The 11806-nt window shown below is 60.2% G+C and overlaps 1 protein-coding gene across 1 annotated transcript in view; it reads right to left on the reverse strand.

The window, feature by feature from the left end:
- The window catches only part of IL11RA (interleukin 11 receptor subunit alpha), a 77503-nt gene extending 72478 nt beyond the window's left edge, over positions 1 to 5025 (reverse strand). Inside the window, exon 1 of the mRNA XM_050943628.1 lies at positions 4925 to 5025. The gene's annotated coding sequence lies outside the window, so the exon portion shown is untranslated. The remainder of the gene's footprint in view (positions 1 to 4924) is intronic.
- Between the last annotated feature and the right edge of the window lie 6781 nt (positions 5026 to 11806).

The raw sequence follows: 11806 nt of genomic DNA on the forward strand, positions 1-11806 counted from the left end.
AGAGAGGCTGAGGGAGAACTGGGCTCACCATGTGAATGACAAGGGCAAAGGCAGAAATTCTGCAGCTCTTCCCACAGGAGTGCAGGTGAAACTCGATTCATTTTATTGTTTGTTGTGCCGCAGTTACGCTAGGAGGTGCTGCACAAAGGCAGAAGAAAGAGACAGCCCCTGCCCCCAGAAGCGTGTGTCACACTGTGGAGAAAATGTGCCTTAGAGCCTGTGTCAGAGTTTTCGCACTGTTTGGATGGGAAGGGGCCGATTTTCACATCCCTCTCCCCGGGTCCCCGGTTTGCCTCAGAGCGGGCAAATTCCCCACAAAGAGATTCTGAAGAAACAAACCATTTGCTTTTTCTTTGAAACCTAAGCACTGCCGGACTTTTAACAACTGAACGAGTCTTGGTTTTGCATCCAAAAAAGGAAAGTTACAAATGAAATGAACATTTTCACGGAAAGGGTTTTTTGATTGGTTTTACAAACAGCACAAAACCAGATGGAAAATGTTCAAACTATTGTCACTCTCGTTACGAAAACATCACCTCTAAAACCAGCCCAGAGATCCCCGGAGAGCCAGCAGCCATTACTTACTGCTGGGTTTGGGCAGCGGCACCAGCCGGGTCACGGCCCATTGTACTCGGCATCTGGGGCAGTCCCTGCCTGCACCCTAGTTCCTGGCCCAAGTCTCTGGAATGGATAGAGCCCAAACTAGAGTGACCAGACAGCAAGTGTGAAAAATCGGGACGGGGATGGGGGGAATAGGAGCTTATATAAGAAAAAGACCCAAAAATCGGGACTGTCCCTATAAAATCAGGATGTCTGGTCACCCTGCCCCAAACCCTGAGATTCAGACACCCCCAGCTCAGACTCCTCTCTGGAAAAAAAGGGAAGTGCAAAGCTGGGGCAAATGGAAACAAGGGAAGTTCCCTGTCCTGTGGGCCCGGCCTCCAACCAGTTCCCCTGAGAGGGATTTTCCTTTAGCGGAACAGCACAGGGAAAAATCATTGCGGCGGAGGGGGGGTTATGCATGTGCACCTCCACATGGGTCCGTGTCCGTGCATGCTCACAGGCATACACCCCCCCCACGCGGGTCCGTGCATGCTCACAGGCATACACACCCCCCCACGCGGGTCCGTGCATGCTCACAGGCATACACCCCCCCCCACGCGGGTCCGTGTCCGTGCGTGCTCACAGGCATACACCCCCCCCACGCGGGTCCGTGACCGTGCGCGCTCACAGGCATACACCCCCACCATGTGGGTCCGTGTCCATGCGTGCTCACGGGAATACACCCCCCAATAGGCCTGTGCATTCACACGTGTGCACACACAAAATCAGACTTTGGACAAGTTTCTGATGGGATGTTAATAAGCGGTTGCTCTCAATCCAAGCAGCCTTCATCCCGACTGAGGCCCAATGCCACCCCCCATCTCGCCAGCGTGGGCCCCCCGTCTCGCCAGCGCTGTATGCAACATGGTTCTGTCGGGTCGCAGAGGGGGCTGCCTGGAGAACCACGTCACAAAATGATTGTGCCAGCATAACCAGCACCTGAGCTCGTCCAGAGCCACTGCCAACCCCCAGATCCCAGCCAGAGCACAACACATCCTCACCCTCTGCCCCCGAATTCACACCTCGCCCCGCCCTCTGCTAGGGACACTCAGCCACCAGCTGGGGAGCGGGAAGGAGCACTTACGACACTCAGAGCCACTGACAGCTCCCACCGCTGGCCTGCCTCTCCTGCCGTGACGTGGGAGCTATTCCCCTGTGCAGCACTTCCCCGGGGAAACCAGGGGGATGGAAGGGCTAGTGGGTGAGGCACTAAACTGGCGCCCCAACAAACCTGGATTCAGGTCTCTGCTTCACCACAGACTTCCTACCTGACCCTGGGCAAGTCACTTAATCTACTCTGTGCCTCGGTTTCTGTCTGTACAATGGGGGACACTGCCCTGCCTGCGGGGCAATGCGCCAGCAACGGGGAGGCAGTCAGGTGCTCTGGCAACAACAGCTGCACGGGTACTTGGAGAGAGTCGCATCCATCACACAAGCAGCGTAACCATTCACTGTCAGCCAGCTGCATACGGGCACCCGTGGGGAAGGGATCTGGGATTTCTGCCCCACTGAGTGAGATGGGGGCCCCCAAGCTGCACCCGGGGAGATGGGAGCGTGCCCCTACTCAGTGGGTGCACACCCAGAGGTGGGTATGAGTGCCCTGTATTGCAGTGCCTCTGATCCATTCCCCCTGTAAGGGGCAGCCCCCCACCCCCACAGCACTTGGCCTAAGACTCCCAATCTAGTGCCCATGGCTAATGCCCAGGGACATTCCGGTTTGGGGGAGGGAGAGGGAGCCCCCAGGCTCCAATGTACCTGACACTGCCGGCAAGTTAAAGAAGTATGGGCTAGACGATTGGACTGTAAGGTGGACAGAAATCTGGCTAGATCGTCAGGCTCAACGGGTAGTGATCAATGGCTCCATGTCTAGTTGCCAGCTGGTATCAAGTGGAGTGCCCCAGTGGTCAGTCCTGGGGCCGGTTTTGTTCAATAACTTCATTAATGATCTGGAGGATGGCGTGGGCTGCACCCTCAGCAAGTGTGCAGGTGACACTAAACTGGGAGGAGTGGTAGATACACTGGAGGGTCGGGATAGGATACAGAGGGACCTAGACAAATTAGAGGACCGGGCCAAAAGAAACCTGATGAGGTTCAACAAGGACAAGTGCAGAGTCCTGCACTTAGGATGGAAGAATCCCATTCACTGCTACAGACTAGGGACTGAGTGGCTAGGCAGCAGTTCTGCAGAAAAAGACCTAGGGGTTAGAGTGGACGTGAAGCTGGATCTGAGTCAGCAGTGTGCCCTTGTTGCCAAGAAGGCTAACAGCATTTTGGGCTGTATAAGTAGGGGCATTGCCAGCAGATTGAGGGACCTGATCATTCCCCTCTATTCGGAACTGATGAGGCCTCATCTGGAGTCCTGTGTCCAGTTTTGGGCCCCCCACTACAGAAAGGATGTGGAAAAATTGGAAAGAGTCCAGTGGAAGGCAATGAAAATGATTAGGGGGCTGGAGCACATGACTTATGAGGACAGGCTGAGGGATCTGGGATTGTTTAGTCTGGAGAAGAGAAGAATGAGGTGGGATTTGATAGCTGCTTTCAACTACCTAAAGGGGGGTTCCAAAGAGGATGGATCTCGGCTGTTCTCAGTGGCGGCAGATGACAGAACAAGGAGCAATGGTCTCAAGTTGCAGTGGGGGAGGTCTAGGTTGGATATTAGGAAACACTATTTCACTAGGAGGACGGTGAAGCACTGGAATGGGTTACCCAGGGAGGTGGTGGAATCTCCTTCCTTAGAAGTTAAGGTCAGGCTTGACAAAGCCCTGGCTGGGATGATTTAGTTGGGGTTGGTCCTGCTTTGAGCAGGGGGTTGGACTAGACACCTCCTGAGGTCCCTTCCAACCCTGATATTCTGTGATTCTATGACATGTCCCAGTGGAAACCTGGGCTCAGTTCTGGTGGATGCCGATGCCCTTTGCTTCCCAGCCCAGTACTGCTCTCCAGGGGACGCGTTCCCCACGGAGCCGGGCTCTCTGCCGAGCCAGCACTGCCCCCAGGCAGAGCTCAGCTGGGCACAGACAGCGGAGCTGCCAGGCAGGGCTGGGCCCGGCTCTGCTCCTGGATGTTCTGCAGCAGGAGGGTCACGGAGGCTAAACTGAGTGCAGGGGCTTCCCACAAACCCGGCAGCTGCAACGGGGAACCGGGGCTGGGTGCAAGTGTCTCCATCAGCATGAGTCACTCGCTCATCTCTCACAGCCGGCGCCGCACAAGCCAAGCGCCCTTCCCCTGTGCCACCACCGAGCCCAAGGACTTCACCCGCCAGGGAAAAAGCGACTTATCAGGACTCATCTGCGTGTCAGATTTTCCCCCTTCGGTTTCTGCAAGATGAAGAGCTGGGGCCAGCTGGGCACAGTGGCAAAGGCAGAGGAAGGGCGGGGTCAGCATCCCACACCCAGCTGTGCCAGTGTCCCTCAACGCTGAGCCATGACCCCCTGCTATTGCCGTGCCAGGCTCCCCCCCCCGAGCTCTGCCAGTGCCCCCCACTCTGCTGGCCCCTGTGTGGGATGCCCCCCAGCCCTGTGGGGCTCAGGGAGCACTGCGTGCTGGGACCCCTGCCTCGTGATCAGCAGAGACCCTGCCCCCTGGCCCTGGTCCAAGCCTGGCGCCCATCACGGGATCCACCTCACAACCACTGGTGGGCCAAAGCACGGGGCTGGCTGGAGGGTCCCTCTGCACCCAGCAGCCCCGGTCCAGGCGGACGGCATCGCAGTGACCTGTGCCCGCACAAACACGCTGGGTCATGGGTGCAAACCAAACGGGCCAAGCTCTGGGCCGAGAGGCGCCGTCCAGAGCCCAGCCCAATACCACGCCAGCCCCTGGTGTGGCAGCCAGCAGGGTGGCAGCACCGGGCCCGGGGTCCACTAGCCCCTGAGCTTCCCTTCGCGACGGTGGTTCTGGTTCTGGTCCTGGTTCTGGTCCTGGTCCCGCTGCAGGTCGGAGCGAAACTCAGCCCCGGCCGCAGCCCCAGCCCCCACCACGAGCCCCCTGCCGCCCTGACCCCCAACACGGGGCGGGTCAGATCTGGGTCAGCTCCGGACCCACAAGTGGCACCTGGCAGCGCAGGCTTGTCCCTGGGGCGGGTCTGAGCAGCCCTGGGCTGCGGGGAGTCCGGCTCCAGAGACCGGCTCCAATTCCCCGGCCAGGAGCCGAGCCGAGCCGGGCCGGGCCGCGGGGGCTGCTCGGGGCTCGCAGTACAAACAGCGGCGCATCGCTCGTGTTCCGCCGGGGGCCCCCGCGCCAGCCCCACCGCAAAGGGGCCGGGGGGTCCCCGCTGGCCGCTCCGCGCCCATCCCGGCGGTGTCTGGGCGCCCCGCTCTCTTACCTTCCCCGCCGTTACCGGGCCGGGAGCCGCATGGCGGCCGGGCGCGCTGCGCTGCGCTGCGCTGCGCTCCGCTCCGGGGCTCTCGCTGCGCTGCGCCCCCCGCCGACCCCCGGCGCGCCCCAGCCGGGCTCCGGGAGCCGCCCCCAGCCCGTCGGAGGAGGCGCTGCCCCGGGGCGGGGGCTCCCGCAGCCCAATGGGAGACACCCCCCGGCCCCGGCCAATCCGGGCCGGGCGCTTCCCGGCGGGGCTGGGCCTGCGGGCTCCCCCTGCCCTGCCCCGGCCCCCGGCCCCGGTCCCGCCCCGCGGCGCGGCCTCACGGGAGCCGCTGGGACAGAAGCGGCGTCGGAGCCGGGGTTGTGATGAAGCTTTTTCGGTTTGTGTGACATGTTTCGGAACGCGGGTGTTTCGAGGGAAACTTTCACAACCTGGTTTGGTTTGGTTTTGTGTTTTCGTTTTGTTGGGCAAAATCCCACTTTTCCTCCTCACTTTTTACAACTTTCCCTCCGCTTCTTCCACGGGGGAATGTGCCGGGGGTGGGACACAAGATGAGATTTGCAGCAATTTAAAAGGGGTGGGTGGCTGGATGGGTGTGTGTGTGTGTGAGAGAGAGAGGGGATGTTGTTGGTTTCCTTGGAAATTACAATGAAAATGATTTTTCAGTGAAAACATCACGGTTGTCAAATCCCCATTTTTCAATTAAAAAAATATTAAGCAAAAAAGTTTTGAGCAGCAACATCCTGAGCCGCATCCCGGCGACACCCATATCCCGGCAACACCCACGTCCCAGCGATGCCCCGAGCCGCGTCCCGGTGACACCCACGTCCCAGTGACACCCACGTCCCAGCAACGCCCTGAGCCGCGTCCCGGCGACACCCACGTCCCAGTGACACCCCGAGCCGCGTCCCGGCGACACCCACATCCCAGCAATGGCCCATGTTGATCCCAGGGCCCAGGAGTGTGTGTGCCCCTGTGCCAGCCCCCCAGGCCGACCCTACAATAACACACCAGCCTGCAGAGAGCAGCAGGACTCAGCAATCCGGCAACAACCAGCCGTCCTGCAGTCCCAAGCGGCCCGGGTGCCTCTGGGTGCGTCTGCTCTGCAATAAAACACCCGCCACTGGTCCGGTGCCCAGGCCCGCCGTACCACGGCAGCTCTGTCAGGTCTGCGTATCTGGGGGAGGGTGACGGTGTAACTGGCTGGGTTCAGCCTCCCGCCTGGGCTGTGGAGGTCATGGAGGACGGTTGAAGAGCGGGGGCGGGCACTGGAGGCTGCAGGTCTGCCAAGGGCCCTGGCAGCAGGCGTGTTGCTGTCTGCCAGACGCTTAGCTGGAGCAGGGCTCCACGGGCTGCTAACTGGGTCCCCGCCACCCCCAGGAGGGGCCTATTCACCCACCGCAGCCCTGGCTGGAGGAGACGCTGTTAAACCCAGCAGGGCCGGACCTCAGCAGAGCCCACTCCCTCCCTGTGCCGTGCCACCCGAGGGGAAACCGGGGCTCTGATAGCACTGGCAGCTGGGCGTCCTCCGGGAAGGGCCCTCGACCCAGCACTTGCCCGCATCACGGAGCGCCCAGACACGCTCCAGGGCCATCAGGGCAGGGGAGGGACCGGATAGGGGGTAGTGGGGCGATGTGGGGGGACTGAGCTGTGCTGGTCTGAGTCGTTAGCATCACTGGTAATTGCTGTGCTGGGGGGATGTGGGGGTTGGGGTGGGTGCACCTCAAATCACCAAACCCAACTTCCCTCCAAGACGCAGAAACCGGAGGTCAGGAGCCTTCCTGGGAAGCAGCTGCCTGGGGAAGGGGCTGCAGCTCCCCTGCTCCCTGGTAGCCCCCCAGCATCCCAGGCTGCCATGGAGAAGCAGGCGGGGATTAGCTGCAGCTGGGGGCCACACCGCCGCGCACTGGGCACGGCCGGGCCTGTGATGTGCTGAACGAGCCAGACACACCAAACGGGAATCCAGAGCAGAGACCCCCATGACGGGCAGTGGTTCTAGCCTGGGGGCTTTCCCCCCAAATAGGGGAGGAGAGAGGACAGCAGGGTTAGGGCACTGCTCCATGACCTCCACAGCCCAGGCGGGAGGCTGAACCCAGCCAGTTACACCGTCACCCTCCCCCAGATACGCAGACCTGACAGCGCTGCCGTGGTACGGCGGGGCTGGGCGGCGGGCCAGTGGCGGGTGTTTTATTGCAGAGCAGACGCACCCAGAGGCACCCGGGCCGCTTGGGACTGCAGGACGGCTGGTTGTTGCCGGATTGCTCAGTCCTGCTGCTCTCTGCAGACTGGTGTGTTATTGTAGGGTCGGCCTGGGGGGCTGGCACAGGGGCACAGACAGACAGATCTGGGCCCACAAAACTTCCCCCCTACCCCAGCCTCCTCTCTCCTGCAGCCCTGCTGGCCTCCTCTGGCCCTGCTCCTGGATGGGGCCAGGGCCCCAGGATGGGAAACTGCTCCCAGCTGGCTCAGGGCACGGTACCTCCAGCCGCGCAGGAGCAGAACGAAGCCTCTGCAGGCTGGGCCAGGGGAAGGGCTGCCCGGGAGCAGCGCCGGCCGCCCCATGGGACTGGGGGTCTGGAGCAGTGAAGGTGCTGGACGCAGCACTTGTAGGTGATACGTTCGAGGACGTACCAGCTGCAGAGTGCACGGAGGTAAATGGGTGGCTGAGACGAAGGCAGGGTCCCCGCTGGCCAGACACAGGTGCTGGGGGGCTGGCAGGCGCCCTGCAGGAGGCGCTCTGGAGCTCAGAGGCAGGGCTGTATTTGGGGGCCAAGCCTGCGGCTGTTGCAGGAGGCAGCACTGCCAGGGCCTGACAGGCAGGATCGCTGGGACCCCCGGGACCAAGCCCAAGAGGCACAGACCTTGGGTTGCCAATGGAAACAGCTGCATAGCACGAAGCAGGACGGGGGGCTCTCCGGGCCTGTGGTGGAGCAGGGCCGGGGTTGGGATGGGAGCTACAGGCCGGGGGGTAAGCGGAGGGGCTGGGAGTAGGGAGGAAGGCCATGCCCAGGGCAGGAGAAACTCCCCCTCTGGAGGAGCTGAGCAGTAGCCACTCCAGGGAGGGGCAGATAGGGCGGGTGGGGGAAGGGTGCTCAAGGCCCAGAGTCGATTCAGCACAAGTACTGGGACCCGGGGAGCCCTGGGTACAGGAAGCAGCTGCTGCTGGGGAGATGAAGGGCTGGTGTGAGGGTGGCTGCACCCACTCAGCAAGAGGCTGCTCCTGTCCATTTCCACTGGTGCAGGGTCCCTGCCCAGCCGGTCCTGGCCCACCAGCCAGCGGCTCCCTGGCCCTGCTCAGTCCAACTCAGCTGCAGCCTGAGGGGCTCCGCCACTGCCCAGAAGCCTTTGCCCAGCTGGAGAGGGAAGCCCGGGCACAGGGCTGTGTGGCTGCGGAGCCGGATGGCATGGCAGCCTGTGGAACTCTGCAGCCCATCTCTGCACAGGCAGTGCCGCTGGGCATGGGGCATTGTGCCATGGCACACCACAGCACGGGCACTGCACTGCTGGGGGCAGGGCACCATGGCACGGGCACTGCGCTGTTGGGGCGGGGCACCATGGCACGGGCACTGCACTGCTGGACATGATGCACCACAGCACAGGCACTGCACTGTTGGGGGCAGGGCACCATGGCACAGGCACTGCGCTGTTGGGCGCGGGGCACTATGGCACAGGCACTGCACTGTTGGGGGCAGGGCACCATGGCACGGGCACTGCACTGCTGGACATGGTGAACCACAGCATAGGCACTGTGCTGTTGGGGGTGGAGCACCATGGCACAGGCACTACACTGTTGGGGCGGGGCACCATGGCACGGGCACTGCACTGTTGGGGGCGGGGCACCATGGCATGGGCACTGCGCTGTTGGACATGGTGCACTACAGCACAGGCACTGCACTGTTGGGGGCGGGGCGCCATGACAGGGGCACTGCCCATGCAGCGTCTGGGCAGGAGACAGAGGCCTCAGTGTCCAGGGCTGGGAGCCAAGCCCCAAATTCATTCTTTAGCGACCTCCGGCCTCTGACCGAACCCAGCACAGGGGTCCCCCCAACAAGGATGGGGCAGGGGAAGCCGTGTATTCTGGGGCCCTGGGGACGAGCCGGAAGGGGCACAGCTGGATGGGAGAAGCCGACACACCTGGCACAAAGCGCAGCAGAGGGGTTCTGTCTATGCCTCCACCCAGCCCCCCGTTGCCCTCGCCAGATGTGCTGCAGTGGGCACTGCCCCCTGCTGGCTCCCCCCTGAACAGGCCAGTGACCATCCAGCTCCATCCCGCCCCTAGAGCTCCTACCATGCAATATGCGCCCCGGGGGCGATCGCTGCTAGCACCAGCTGGTGGCTCTGTGCCCGGCTGCCCTCTTCTGGACGGGGTACTTCGGAGCGACCCCCTGGGGAGTCGGTCCTTCCCGCAGCGGGGCCAGGCGCTGGAGCTCTCCCGTCTCCGAGCACAGCCTTTGTCTCCGACGCTCAAGGGGCCGCGTTCTCTTCCCACGGCCCCAAGGCTGAGGTTGGCTCAGGACCACGCTGGGTTTGTACATGGCCAGGGCGAATGCCAGGGCACCTGTGCCATCTCGGTTTAGCTCCCTGCTTTCCAGCTGCCAGAGCTTTGAGTCCACCACAGCCGGGCTCTGTTCTTCCTCGCCCCTGGGCTCAGGCCAGGAGCCCCCCCCCCAAGAAAGGGCGAATGGACAAACTCTGTGGAGCTGTGCCATTCCCCATGCAGTGTGCCAACAGACAGGGCTCGGGCACGCCTGGCTGCACAGAGCTGGTGAGAAATGGCCAAGCGACACCCATTGACCCCAGGGCTGCCTGCAGTTGGGGATACCCCGTCATCTCCACCCCGCCAGCCAGTCTCCCCCGAGCTGGCAGCTCTGCTCTCGGAGGCCAGCAGAAGCCTGACCCTAGCTGGAGCTTGTCCAAGCTCGGGAGCGGCATGTGCCATGTGTGGAGCCGCTGGAAGCGGGGGTTGTTGTGCGTTTACCCGGGCTCAGCCGCGGGATACGGGAACTCGCTGGGGAGCCACGGGAAGTGCTGCTGGGCTTCGCCAGAGCCAGAACCAGCTGCCGGGCCCAGAACTGACCAAGGTCGGCCTGCAGCGCAGGCAGCCACTGCCTGGTTTGTTTGGGACAGCACAGAGACCGTAACGGGGTTCCTCTGAGGCTGTAGAGGGCAAAGTGGCCCTGTCAATGTCACGAATCCCCAGGATCGGGGCTATGGCCCAGACTTTGGAACCAGATTGGGCTTGCCATTGTCTTCACGGCCTCTCCATTGACCCAGGCCCCCAAACCCAAGACACCTAGGGGCTATTCACACCTTTGTCATAGCCTCCCCGAGAGCAAACAGCCTTTCCCCACCACCTCGCTAATGCAGCACGTAGGGGAAACCGAGGCACACACAGTCGTTATACAAAATATTTATAAAAAACTCCCATTCCGGCCCATCTCTTCCCCTCTGAGACAGAACTGAGCAGGATCACATTAACCAGTGAGCTGGTGTGATGGCCAGCTGAGGTCACTCAATCAGGGTGAACTGCAAATACAACGGGGCAGACAAACCTCAAATGCTGGTGATTATTCCAATACTTAGATCTACCAGCCAGCACAAAACAGCTTCTACAGTACCTCACTGGTTACTCAGAAGTCCAAACCACGCAGTTCCCTTAAAGTGCCCAGCCTCAGGCCTCCGTCCAGACACACACATCAGATACGATGATAATTACTGAAATCTTATCTCATCATATAAAAGAAAAGGTTCTTCCAATCCCAAAGGATCAGCCACATACTCAGGTCCAAGTATAATTTCGATCTCACCCAAAATACACACTACACCCAATTCTTATTAACTAAGCTAAAATTTATTAAAAAGAAAAGAGAGAGAGTGTTGGTTAAAAGATCAATACACAGACACACTTGAATTCAATTCTTGAGGTGAAGATACACAGCACAGATGATCTTGTAGTTGTCAAAAGTCCTTTTAAAAATAGTCCAGAGGTCACAGTCCAATGTCCATATTCAGGGTGACTCCAGTCAGTGACTGGGGATCTCAGTCCTTGTGGCTTAAGGTTTCCCCCTCTTGAAACCCAAAATAGATCTGAGATGAGGCAGGATCATGTCCCAGGGTTCTTATACATTTCCAGCAGCCTTTCAGCCCGAGAAAACAATAGGCTGAACTCCTCCTCCCAAACATCCTGGCAATTAGCACAGGATAATTTATCCATTAAACAGTTCAGATACAGCTTACCACAACCTTCAAAGAGACATAGAGACAATAGTGCTGTTTCCCCCAAGTGTCTTCCTAAATGTTAATATTCCTTTTTTGATCTTTGAATCAAAGCTCTAGCAATAGACAAGACTTGTTTGCTGACATCACAAGACCTGAGCAAACACCTCCCCTTCTACCTCTCCCAATGCAGACTTGCATTTCAAAGCTCTGTTCATTTACAGATCTTCCTAACCAGTCCTTAAGGTTCACCCATGGCTCAGGTCAGTCGGTGAGGTGAAGTAATTAACTCTTTCTGGCCCTGTCACCTTCCAATGAGATGTTATATCACACTCAGGTCACAGCTGGGGAAGTCCAACTCCCCCATGTTAGCCACAGCTGCTACAGTATCTTTCCCATTTCCCTGGCACCTGTTCCACCAGGCGCTTGCAAGGTTTATTTAGAGGCCTTGCTAACCAATCACACCAAAACCACACGGTTCGGAGCAGTGACACGTCCTCTCTGAGTCCGAGTGTGGCTCTAGCAGGGGGCACAGGAGGGCCCTTTCCCCACCCCAACATCTTTGGGTTTGAAACTGGGCTGGGGTCCTGCCACTGCCTCCTCCCCTCGTCTGCCAGGGAGTGAGGAGGGCAGTGACCCCATGTGTCAGCCGTCTGGGCTGCAGCCTGGGGT

Source organism: Gopherus flavomarginatus, chromosome 3 (assembly GCF_025201925.1).
Source record: "Gopherus flavomarginatus isolate rGopFla2 chromosome 3, rGopFla2.mat.asm, whole genome shotgun sequence".
Lineage (NCBI taxonomy): Eukaryota > Metazoa > Chordata > Testudines > Testudinidae > Gopherus > Gopherus flavomarginatus.